Genomic DNA, 12,161 nt, shown 5'->3' with positions numbered 1-12,161 from the left:
GAGGTGGGGGGTGATTTTGCCCTCTAGGTGACATTTGGTAATGTGTAGAGATATTTTTAGTTGTCACAACCAGTGGGGGTGGGGTCATTCTATTGGCATCTAGTGGGAAAAGGCAAGGAATATACTGCTAAACATCCTTTTCTTTCTTTTTAAATTTCTAGATAACGATCATATAAACATAAGTTTACATTTCCAGAGATGTTCATATAATGAATATGAATGAGTCTTGGAACCAGCCTCCCTAAGTTAGCTCCACTATATACAAACCACTTGGTTATTAGCAACCCAGAAGGGTTACAATGTGTATTCACCAGGCAAAGCACATTTGCAAGGCTCAAGAGATCTATGCATGTACTCTTGTCAGGGAGAATTTGAAATGTAGCTGTTGTAAAATCTCATTGATTATCAATGAAATAGCTATTAGAAAATCACCTGTGGCTTCTGTTGTATTTCTATTGGATACTGCTCATCTAGGTAATGGAAGCAAAACAAGTAGCAGTTTAATAAAGGGTTAATAAAATGTTCCCAATAGACTGCTTGCTAGCAAGGTAACAGATAAAAAAAAATCTAGTGGGAAATTATTTTATGGTCATGTCCATGGCAAATGAGAAACTGCATTCTAAAAATCTTGGTAATTACCATTTGCTAAACATCTTACAATGTGTGGGACATCCACCACACTACAGAATTATCTGGCCCCCAGTGACAAGTGTCCAGCTTGGGAAACACTGCTTTACCTCTTTGCAGTGGGCACTGTCATTGTTTTATAGTTTGGCCAATCTGATGAGTGTGAAATAATATCTAAATGCTTAAATTGTTCATTTCATTGAAGTTTAAAGTGTTTTTCAAGTGTTTATATTAGCGATTCAGATTTTCTTATGGATTTTCTGCTCATATCTTTTGACTACTTTTCTATTGATTATTTTGTTTTTGATTGTGTTTGTGTGTGTGCGTGTGTGTGTGTGAGTTCTTTATATATTTTAAATACTCAGTTTTTTGGATACATGCATTAAATGTATGTTTTCCAAGTCTTGGGCTTGTCTTTTTATTTATGCTTTTGTTTTCTATTTTTTTGAAAATGTATTTTAAACTTTATTGTGACAAATCAATTAATCCGTGTAGCTTGTGATTTCTTGTATCTTGTATCTACAATTTATAAAGCTGTTTTCTTTGTAAAGTTTCTTAAGTAGTGCCTGTTATTACTTCATTTTCACACTGCTATGAAAAACTACCTGAGATTTGGTCATTTCTAAAGAAAAGAGGTTTAATTGAATCACAGTTCTGCATGGCTTGGGGGGCCTCAGGAAACTTATAATCATGGCGGAAGGTGAAAGGGAAGCAAAGTACATCTTACATGGTGGCAGGAGGGGGGCAGGTAGTGGCACACATTAAAACCATCAGCTCTTGTGAGAACTCACTCACTATCACAAGAACAGCAAGGAAGAAATCCACCCCCGTGATCCAATTATCTCCCACCAGGACCTTCCTCCAACATGTGGGGATTACAATTTGAGATTAGGTTTGGGTGGAGACACAGAGCCAAACCATATCAGTGCCTTTCATATTTTAGTTTTTCATCAACCTGAAATTTATTTTTTTTGTATGTAATAAAGTATAAATCGGATTTTTAAGATATGAATAATAAAATATCTTGAGAACAAATTAATGGTTATTTTCATCCTTTTTGAAATTTTCATTTCCATTTATTTCCTTGACAGCCCTTTTTCTCATTATTATTTTAAAAATATTTCTGTGTTGTGTCTGTTTCCATCTGTTCAAAAGAGTCTTTCCTTTGCTTTTTAAATTTTTGCAATTTCTGTGGTTTACTCTTACTCCTTCTTTCTCTCCTTATATGCTCATTCTAGATAAATATTACTACTATGATTTACATCTCTAGTCTAGCTCTGTCTTTTGAAAGCCATTCCTATTTGTGCCCCCTAGATACTTTTACCTCAGTGACCACAGATACCCTACAAACAGCATTTACAAAAGTACATTCATTATTTTTCCTCTGCTCCTTTTTCTATTTTCCCATTTTTATGGCTGTTCCATTGATCATCCAGTCATCCAACAATGGGTTCATACTGGAACCACAGACTCAATCCAAACTCATAGAACATTTATCCTATCATGTCATTGACTGGCTATCAAGGAGTTAGATCCCAGTCTTAGAATTGTGCATTCGCTTCTTCCTAGATTATTTAGGTTGATCATTGTCTTTTGCGTTTTGGTCGAAAGCCCCAAAATGAACAGCTCCAATCATTTGCCACTTAAGCAAGAGATTCTTTCTACCACCAACAAAAGGATTTATTTCTAAATGATACCATATGAGTCAGCTGAAGAAAAGGTTTCAGTACATCAACAGTCAGGGTCCCATCCAGCACTCCCTATTCTCTGAATTCTGTGTAGTTGTTTTGCATGCAGCATTTAACATCTGCAGGTCATCCAAGGTTGGGGCTTACTAGCAGAGATGACCTACAGATCTCTTCCCTCACCCTATTGACTCCAAGCAATTTATTTGTGTGGCTCAGTTTTATATACTATATTGGACTGTGGCTTAGACTAAAAATGGCACCATGCTAGTTTCAACATCTGAAACATATGCTCCTTTAACCACTCATAAATGGAGCGTGAGTGGTGAAACATGAGAACGTAGTGCTTACATTGTTCTGAAGGTGAAATGAGATGATTATGAAGCGCTTTGTTCACTGAGAGGCACATAGTTAAGTACTTAATGAATTGTTGCAAATATTATTATTGTTGCACCTACAAACTCTTACTGCTTTTGATTGTGTATCTTACCACTAAACTAATACGCCTTTCTCAGATAAACTCTGTGGCTGATTCAGTCCTATATCCCCGAAAGCCTAGCTTAGAGCCTGACCAATAGAAGGTATTCAATAGTTGGGGATTTAAATGAATTATAAGTATCAGTGCCTTATTGAAAATGAGTTTATAAGACACTTTCCTGGGAGCAGTTTTTAGTAGAAGGAGAGGGAATGGATGAGGAGACTGGGTACATGAGAATGAAGGGGGCACCACCACTGGGAGAAAAATAGCCAAATGTCTACCATATTGTGTGCATGAACTCAGATATTAGATCTTAAGATGCTTTTGATTTATTCTGTACACGGTATTGGTACAGTTTGCTAATAATTTGGAAAAATAGAGTATATCCCTATTAAACATCATATAGTAAAATGGATTCCAGATAGATTAAATGTGTAAATGGAAAAAATACAACCATCAAATTTTAAAGGAAAATAGGGAGGGATGAATGTGTGACCTTGGAGCAACATTTTGTTTTTCTTTCTTTCTTTCTTTTTTTTTTTTTTTTGAGACAGAGTCTAGCTCTGTTGCCCAGACTGGAGTGCAGTGGTGCGAGCTTGGCTCACTGCAAGCTCCGCCTCCCGGGTTCACCCCATTCTCCTGCCTCAGCCTCCCGAGTAGCTGGGACTACAGGCGCCTGCCACCACGCCCAGCTAATTTTTTGTATTTTTAGCAAAGATGGGGTTGCACCGTGTTAGCCAGGATGGTCTCAATCTCCTGACCTCGTGATCCGCCCACCTTGGCCTCCCAAAGTGCTGGGATTACAGGCGTGAGCCACCGCGCCCGGCCTGGAGCAACATTTTCTAAGCACGCCACTCAAAAAAGGGAATTGATAAAAGACTTACTCTTACAAAAATAAGAAAAAACCTGCCCTATTTAAAAATATTAATGAACGAAAGAGAAAAACAACTTGTAATGCTACTTGCAAAATATATTCTTTTTTCCTTTTCTCTTTACTAGGTGTTAATATTCTTAACATGTGAGATAGTCCAGTAAGTTAGGAAGAAAAACATAGAGAAACCAATCAAAAAATGGATCAAGGGCATAGATATCCATTTCAAAAAAGAAGGACAAATCACCAATACAAATATGAAAAAAGTTACAATCAATAATTTAAAAATTGTCTATTAAAATATAATTTTTGCTTTTTAAGTTGACAAACATTAAAAAAATCACCAGCAATTTTTCATTTCCAGGGTGCACACTTTGTTATAAGCTGAGTAGGCTCTGGAAACCTCATGTACAGCATGGTGGCTATGGTTAATAGTAATGTATTGTATGCTTGAAATTTGCTAAAAGAGTATATCTTAAGTATTCTTACCACAATAAAAAGAATGTAACTATATGAGGTGACAGATATGTTAATTAGCTTGATTGTGGTAATCATTTCACAATGTATACATATATCAAACCATCATGCTGTACACTTATATATATATATACAGCTTTTATTTGTCAATTATATTTCCATAAATCTGGGGAAAAGATCACCAGTGTTGATAAAGTTTTGGAAGCGACACCTCTATGTACCACAGGTTATACATGGGTACCACTTTCTGGAAAGCAATTTGACAGTATTCATCAAAAACCAAAAATGTGTACTTATGCTTTATCCCAGGAATTTCAATTCAAGGAATTTATAATTTGTACCCAAAGTTTTAACTGTAAGAACCTTAATCAAAGTGTGGTTTGTAAGTGGAATTACAATTCTATTTCCCAAATGACTGTGGTGGTCATGATGCCATTTGTATTTTAGTTATCTTGGGTCTTACTAAGGTCACTGTGAATCATTACAAGATATTTTGGTTTTATACCTCAGCACCAAGAGCTTGGATAATTTGAGTCTTCCCCTGAGATATATCTCAGTTTATTGAAAGTAAACATGTTTCTGAGCCTACAAGTCTCAGACTGCAGATGCTGAATTATGGCAAATTTTCTTGTGTAATAGATTCCACTTAGAGAGACCTCTTAGGAGACAGCCAGATTCCCCCAGATGACAGATTCCTCTACTTCTCCATCTTGGCAGCAAGGATAAAATTTTTCTCGATTGTATCTTCTACAGTATATATCAATTTTCTATTGCTATTAGAACATGTTACCATAAACTTAGCAGCTTATACCAACACCCACGTATTAGCTCATCTCTGCAGGTCAAGAGTCTAGGGGAGCTCAGCTGGGCTTCCTCCTTAACGTCCCAAAAGGCAGAAATCAAAGTGTCATCAATGCTGGGCTCTTATATGGAGGCTGTGAGGAAGAATCCATTTCCAAAGGCATTCAGGCTGTTGGCAGAATGCAGTTCCTTACAGCTGAGTGATTGAGGTCCCTTTCTTTTTTGACTCTCTGCCAAGGTCACTCTCAGCTCCTCAAGGCTGGTCCTTGCAGTGCCCCTATTCATCTTCAAAGCCAGCAACAGCACAACAAATCCTTTCCCTATGTGGAATCTTTTTACTTTCTACTACCAGTCAGATAAATACTCCGATTTAAAAAGACTTGTGTGATTAGATTGGGCCTGCTAGAATAATTTTTCCTTCAACTAACTCAGAGTCAGCTGATTGGTAACCTCTGACTACATTTGCAAAATCTCTTTACATAATCATTTTCACAGTCCTGGGAATTAGGGTAGAAAATCTTGGGCAGGGGATTGCATTTTTGAATTCTACTTACTGCAACATAAGTGGCATTACTCTTGACTCTGACTGTTGATACAAAATAATGATAAAATTTTAGAATGTAGAAATTAATCATGCTGTGCAGAGGTTATGAGTACTCATTGCTACAATTTGGAATCATGGGGGTAGACAGGTATCAAAAGTGTGAGGCTGGCTAGGTGGGAACTGGGGAGAGTTAACACTGGAAGATTATTGCCATGGAGGAAAATGGTTCAGTTTTGCCAAATCTTTCGTGCTTCCAAGACATTATATATATATATATGCACACACACATATATCTTTATATATGATATATAAGATATATATATGATATATATATACGTACACATATATCTTTTATGTACATAAAAGATATATATAAAATCTTCATTTGTAAGAGTTTGTAACTAGTCTATATTTTTAAACACATTGCAAAAAAATTTACAACATATGTATATTATACTTTAAGTTCTGGGGTACATGTGCAGAATGCGCAATTTTGTTACATAGGTATACATGGGCCATGGTGGTTTGCTGCACCCATCAACCCATCATCTATGTTGGGTATTTCTCCTAATGTTATGCCTCCCCTAGCCCCCCACCCCCTGACAGGCACCAGTGTGTGATGTTCCCTTCCCTGTGTCCATGCGTTCTCATTGTTCAACTCCCACTTATGAATGAGAATATGCGGTGTTTGGTTTTCTGTTCTTGTGATAGTTTACTGAGAATGATGGTTTCCAGTTTCATCCATGTCCCTGCAAAGGACATGGACTCATCATTTTTCATGGCTGCACAGTATTCCATGGTGTATATGAGCCACAGTTTATTTATCCAGTCTATTATTGATGGACATTTGGGTTGGTTCCAAGTCTTTGCTAGTGTGAATAGTGCTGCGATAAACATATGTGTGCATGTGTCTTTATAGTAGCATGATTTATAATCCTTTGGGTATATGCCCAGTAATGAGATTGCTTGGTCAAATGGTATTTCCAGTTCTGATTGAGAAATCACCACACTGTCTTCCACAACGGTTGAACTAATTTATACTCCCACCAACAGTGTAAAAGCGTTCTTATTTCTCCACATCCTCTCCAGCATCTGTTGTTTCCTGACTTTTTAATGATCGCCAGTCTGACTGGCATGAGATGGTATCTCATTGTTGTTTTGATTTGCATTTCTCTAATGAACAGTGATGATGAGCATTTTTTCATATGTCCGTTGGCTGCATAAATGTCTTCTTTTGAGAAGTGTCTGTTCGTATCCTTTGACCACTTTTTAATGGATTTTTATTTTTATTTTTATTTTTAGTAGAGATGGGGTTTCACCGCATTAGCCAGGATGGTCTCGATCTGCTGACCTCGCGATCCACCTGCCTTGGCCTCCCAAAGTGCTGGGATTACAGGCATGAGCCACCACACCCGGCTGATTGTTTGTTTTTTTCTTGTAAATTTGTTTAAGTTCTTTGTAGGTTCTGGATATTAGCCCTCTGTCAGGTGGCTAGATTGCAAAAATTTTCTCCCATTCTGCAGGTTGCCTGTTCACTCTGATGGTAGTTTCTTTTGCTGTGCAGAAGCTTTTTAGCTTAATTAGATCCCATTTGTCAATTTTGGCTTTTGTTGCCATTGCTTTTGGTGTTTTAGACATGAAGTCTTTGCCCATGCCTATGTCCTGAATGGTATTGCCCAGGTTTTCTTCTAGGATTTTTTTGGTCCTAGGTCTTATGATTAAGTCTTTGATCCATCTTGAGTTGATTTTTGTATAAGGTATAAGAAAGGGGTCCAGTTTCAGTTTTCTGCTTATGGCTAGCCAGTTCTCCCAACACCATTTATTAAATAGGTAATCTTTTCCCCATTGCTTGTTTGTGTCCAGTTTGTCAAAGATCAGATAGTTGTAGATGTGTAGTGTTATTTCTGAGGCCTTTGTTCTGTTCCATTGGTCTGTATCTCCGTTTTGGTACCAGTACCATGCTGTTTTGGTTACTGTAGCCTTGTGGTATTGTTTGAAGTCAGCGTGATGCCTCCAGCTTTGTTCTTCTTGCCCAGGGTTGTCTTGGCTATGCAGGCTCTTTTGTGGTTGCATATGAAGTTTAAAGTAGTTTTTTTCCAATTCTGAGAAGAAAGTCAGTGGTAGCTTGATGGGGATAGCATTGAATCTGTAAATTACTTTGGGCAGTATGGCCATTTTCATAATATTGATTCTTCCTTTCCATGAGCATGGAATGTTTTTTCATTTGTTTGTGTCTTCTCTTATTTCCTTGAGCAGTGGTTTGTAGTTCTTCTTAGAGAGATTCTTCATATCCCTTGTAAGTTGTATTCCTAGGTATTTTATTCTCTTTGTAGCAATTGTGAATGGGAGTTCACTCGTGACTTGGCTCTCTGTTTGTCTGTTATTGGTGTATAGGAATGCTTCTGATTTTTTTCTTATTGATTTTGTATCCTGAGACTTTGCTGAAGTTGCTTATCAGCTTAAGGAGATTTTGGGCTGAGATGATGGGGTTTTCTAAATATACAATCATGTGATCTGCAAACAGAGACAACTTGAGTTCCTCTCTTCCTATTTGAATACCTTTTATTTCTTTCTCTTGCCTGATTGCCCTGGCTGGAACTTCCAATACTATGTTGAATCAGAGTGGTGAGAGAGGGTATCCTTGTCTTGTGCCGGTTTTCAAAGGGAATGATTCCAGTTTTTGCCCATTCAGTATAATATTGGCTGTGGGTTTGTCATAAATAGCTCTTATTATTTTGAGATCTGTTCCATCAATATCTAGTTTATTGAGAGTTTTTGGCATGAAGGGGTGTTGAATTTTATCAAAGGCCTTTTCTGCATCTATTCAGATAATCATGTGGTTTTTGTCATGTGGTTCTGTTCATGTGATGGATTACATTTATTGATTTGCATATGTGGAACCAGCCTTGCATCCCAGGGATGAAGCCGACTTGATCGTGGTGGATAAGCTTTTTGATGTGCTGCTGGATTCAGTTTGCCAGTATTTTATCGAGGATTTTCGCATTGATGTTCATCAGGGATATTGGGCTGAAATTTTCTTTTTTTGTTGTCTCTGTCAGGTTTTGGTATCAAGATGATACTGGCCTCATAAAACGAGGTAGGGAGGATTTCCTCTTTTTCTAGTGTTCAGAATAGTTTCAGAAGGAATGGTACCAGCTCCTCTTTGTACCTCTGGTAGAATTCAGCTGTGAATCCATCTGGTCCTGGACTTTTTTTTGGTTGGTAGGCTATGAATTAGTGCCTCATTTTAGAACTTGTTATTGGTTTATTCAAGGATTTGACTTATTCCTGGTTTAGACTTGGTGGGGGTGTATGTATCCAGGAATTTATCCATTTCTTCTAGACTTTCTAGTTTATTTGCATGGAGGTGTTTACAGCATTCTCTGATGGTAGTTTGTATTTCTGTGGAATCAGTGGTGATATCCCCTATATCATTTTTTATTTCATCTATTTGATTCTTCTCTTCTTCCTTATTAGTCTGGCTAATGGTCTATTTTGTTGACCTTTTCAAAAAACCAGCTCTTGGACTCATTGATTTTTTTTGAAGGGTTTTTCGTGTATCTCCTTCAGTTCTGCTCTGATCTTAGTTATTTCTTGTCTTCTGCTAGATTTTGAATTTGTTTGCTGTTGCTTGTCTAGTTCTTTTAATTTTGATGTTAGGGTGTCAATTTTAGATCTTTCCTGCTTTCTCTTGTGGGCATTTAGTGCTATAAATTTCCCTCTACACACTGCTTTAAATGTGTTCCAGAGATTCTGGTATGTTGTGTCTTTGTTCTCATTGGTTTCAAAGAACATCTTTATTTCTGCCTTCATTTTGTTATTTACCCAGTAGTCATTCAGGAGCAGGTTGTTCAGTTTCCATTTAGTTGTGTGGTTTTGAGCGAGTTTCTTAATCCTGAGCTCTAATTTGATTGCACTGTGGTCTCAGAGACTGTTGGTTATGATTTCCATTCTTTTGCATTTGCTGAGGAATGTTTTACTTTCAATTATGTGGTCAATTTTGGAATAAGTGTGATGAGGTGCTGAGAGGAATGTATATTCTGTTGATTTTGGGGGGAGAGTTCTGCAGATGTCTATTAGGTCTGCTTGGTCCAGAGTTTAGCTCAAGTCCTGAATATCCTTATTAACCTTCTGTCTCATTGATCTGTCTAATACTGACAGTGTTAAAGTCTCCCACTATTAATGTGTGGGAGTCTAAGTCTCTTTGTAGGTCTCTAAGAACTTGCTTTATGAATCGGGGTGCTCCTGTATTGGGTGCATATATAATTAGGGTAGTTAACTCTTCTTGCTGCATTGAACCCTTTACCATTATGTAATGCCCTTCTTTGTCTCTTTTGATCTTTGTTGGTTTAAATCTGTTTTATCAGAGACTAGAATTGCAACCCCTGCTTTTTTTGCTTTCCACTTGCTTGGTAGATCATCCTCCATCTCTTTATTTTGAGCCTATGTGTGTCTCTGCACGTGAGATGGGTCTCCTGAATACAGCACATTGATGGGTCTTGACTCTTTATCCAATTAGCCAGTCTGTGTCTTTTAATTGGGGCATTTATCCCGTTTACATTTAAGGTTAAAATTGTTATGTATGAAGTTGATCCTGTCATTATGATGCCAGCTGTTTATTTTGCCCATTATTTGGTGCAGTTTCTTCATAGTGTCAATGTTCTTTACAATTTGGTATGTATTTTCAGTGGCTGGTACTGGATGTTCCTTTCCATGTTTAGTGCTTTCTTCAGGAGTTCTTGTAAGCAGGCCTGGTGGTGACAAAATCTCTCAGCATTTGCTTTGTCTGTAAAGGATTTTATTTCTCCTTCACTTATGAAGCTTAGTTTGGCTGGATATGAAATTCTGTGTTGAAAATTATTTGCTTTAATAGTGTTGAATATTGGCCCCCCACTCTCCTCTGGCTTGTATGGTTTCTGCAGAGAGAGCTGCTGTTAGTCTGATGGACTTCCTTTGTGGGTAATCTGACCTTTCTCTCTGGCTGCCCTTAACATTTTTTCCTTCATTTCAACCTTGGTGAATCTGACGATTATGTGTCTTGGGGTTGCTCTTCTCGAGGAGTATCCTTGTGGTGTTCTCTATATTTCCTGAATTTGAATGTTGGCCAGCCTTTCTAGGTTGGGGATGTTCTCCTGGATAATATCCTGAAGAGTGTTTTCCAACTTGGTTCCATTCTCCCTGTCACTTTCAGGTACACCAATCAAATGTAGATTTGGTCTTTTCACATAGTCCCATATTTCTTGGAGGCTTTGTTCGTTTTTCACTCTTTTTTCTCTAATCATGTCTTCTTTCTTTATTTCATTAATTTGATCTTCAATCACTGATATCCTTTCTTCCACTTGATTGATTCAGCTATTGAAATTTCTTATGCTTCACGAAGTTCTTGTGCTGTGTTTTTCAGCTCCATCAGGTCATTTGTGTTCTTCTTTACACTCGATATTCTTTTTTATTTTATTTTATTTTATTTTATTTTATTTATTTTTTAATTTTATTATTATTATACTTTAAGTTTTAGGGTACATATGCACAATGTGCAGGTTTGTTACATGTGTATACATGTGCCATGTCGGTGTGCTGCACCCATTAACTCGTCATTTAGCATTAGGTATATCTCCTAATGATATCCCTCCCCCCTCCTCCCACCCCACAACAGTCCCCATTGTGTGATGTTCCCCTTCCTGTGTCCGTGTGTTCTCATTGTTCAATCCCCACCTATGAGTGAGAACATGTGGTGTTCGGTTTTTTGTCCTTGCGATAGTTTGCTGAGAATGATCGTATTCTAATTAGCGATTCCTGTAACCATTTTTCAAGGTTCTTAGCTTCCTGGCATTGGGTTAGAACGTGCTCCTTTAGCTCAGAGGAGTTTGTTATTACCCACCTTTTGAAGCCTACTTCTGTCACTTCGTCAAACTCATTCTCTGTCCAGTTTTGTTCCCTTGTTGGGGAGGAACTGTGGTCCTTTGAAGAAGAAGAGGCATTCTGGTTTTGGAATTTTCAGCCTTTTTGAGCTAGTTTCTTTCCTTCTTTGTGGATTTATCTACCTTTGGTCTTTGATGTTGGTGACCTTCGAATGAGGTCTTTGAGTGGACATGCTATTCCTTTCTGTTCTGTTAGTTTTCCTTTTGACAGTCAGGCCCCTCTGCTGCCAGTCTGCTGGAGTTTGCTGGAGGTCTACTCCTGACCCCCTTCGCCTGGATATTACCAGTGGAGTCTTCAGAACAGCAAGGATTGTTGCCTGATCTTTCCTCTGGAAGCTTCTTCCAAGAGGGGCACCTGCTAGATGCCAGCCAGAGTTCTCCTATATGAGGTGTCTGTCGGCCCATACTGTGAGGTATTTCCCAGTCAGGATGCACGGGGTTTAGGGACCCACTTGAGGAGGCAGTCTGACCCTTAGCAGAACTTGAAGGCTCTGCTGGGAGATCTGCTGCTCTCTTCACAGCTGTCAGGCAGGGATGTTTAAGTCTGCTGAAGCTGTGCCCACAGCTGCCCCTTTCCCCAGGTGCTCTGTCCCAGGGATATAGGGGTTTTATCTATAAGTCACTGATTAGGGCTGCTGCCTTTTTTTCAGAGATGCCCTGCCCAGAGAAGAGAAATCTGGCAGTCTGGCCACAGTAGCCTTGCTGAGCTGCAGTGGGCTCTGCCCAGTTCCAACTTCCCAGCAGCTTTGTTTACACTGTG

General features: G+C 38.4%; 1 non-coding gene across 1 annotated transcript; it reads right to left on the bottom strand.

Annotated features, from left to right (window-relative positions):
- Positions 1–517: 517 nt before the first annotated feature.
- Positions 518–641, bottom strand: LOC115935695 (small nucleolar RNA SNORA32). Its single transcript, XR_004071314.1, has one exon. It is a non-coding gene; the product is annotated as a small nucleolar RNA SNORA32 (small nucleolar RNA).
- Positions 642–12,161: the final 11,520 nt, after the last annotated feature.

This window comes from Gorilla gorilla, chromosome 7, assembly GCF_029281585.2.
Source record: "Gorilla gorilla gorilla isolate KB3781 chromosome 7, NHGRI_mGorGor1-v2.1_pri, whole genome shotgun sequence".
Classification (NCBI taxonomy): Eukaryota; Metazoa; Chordata; class Mammalia; order Primates; family Hominidae; genus Gorilla; species Gorilla gorilla.
Note: the sequence above shows the minus strand (reverse complement) of the source record. Positions and strands in the feature narration are given on the sequence as shown.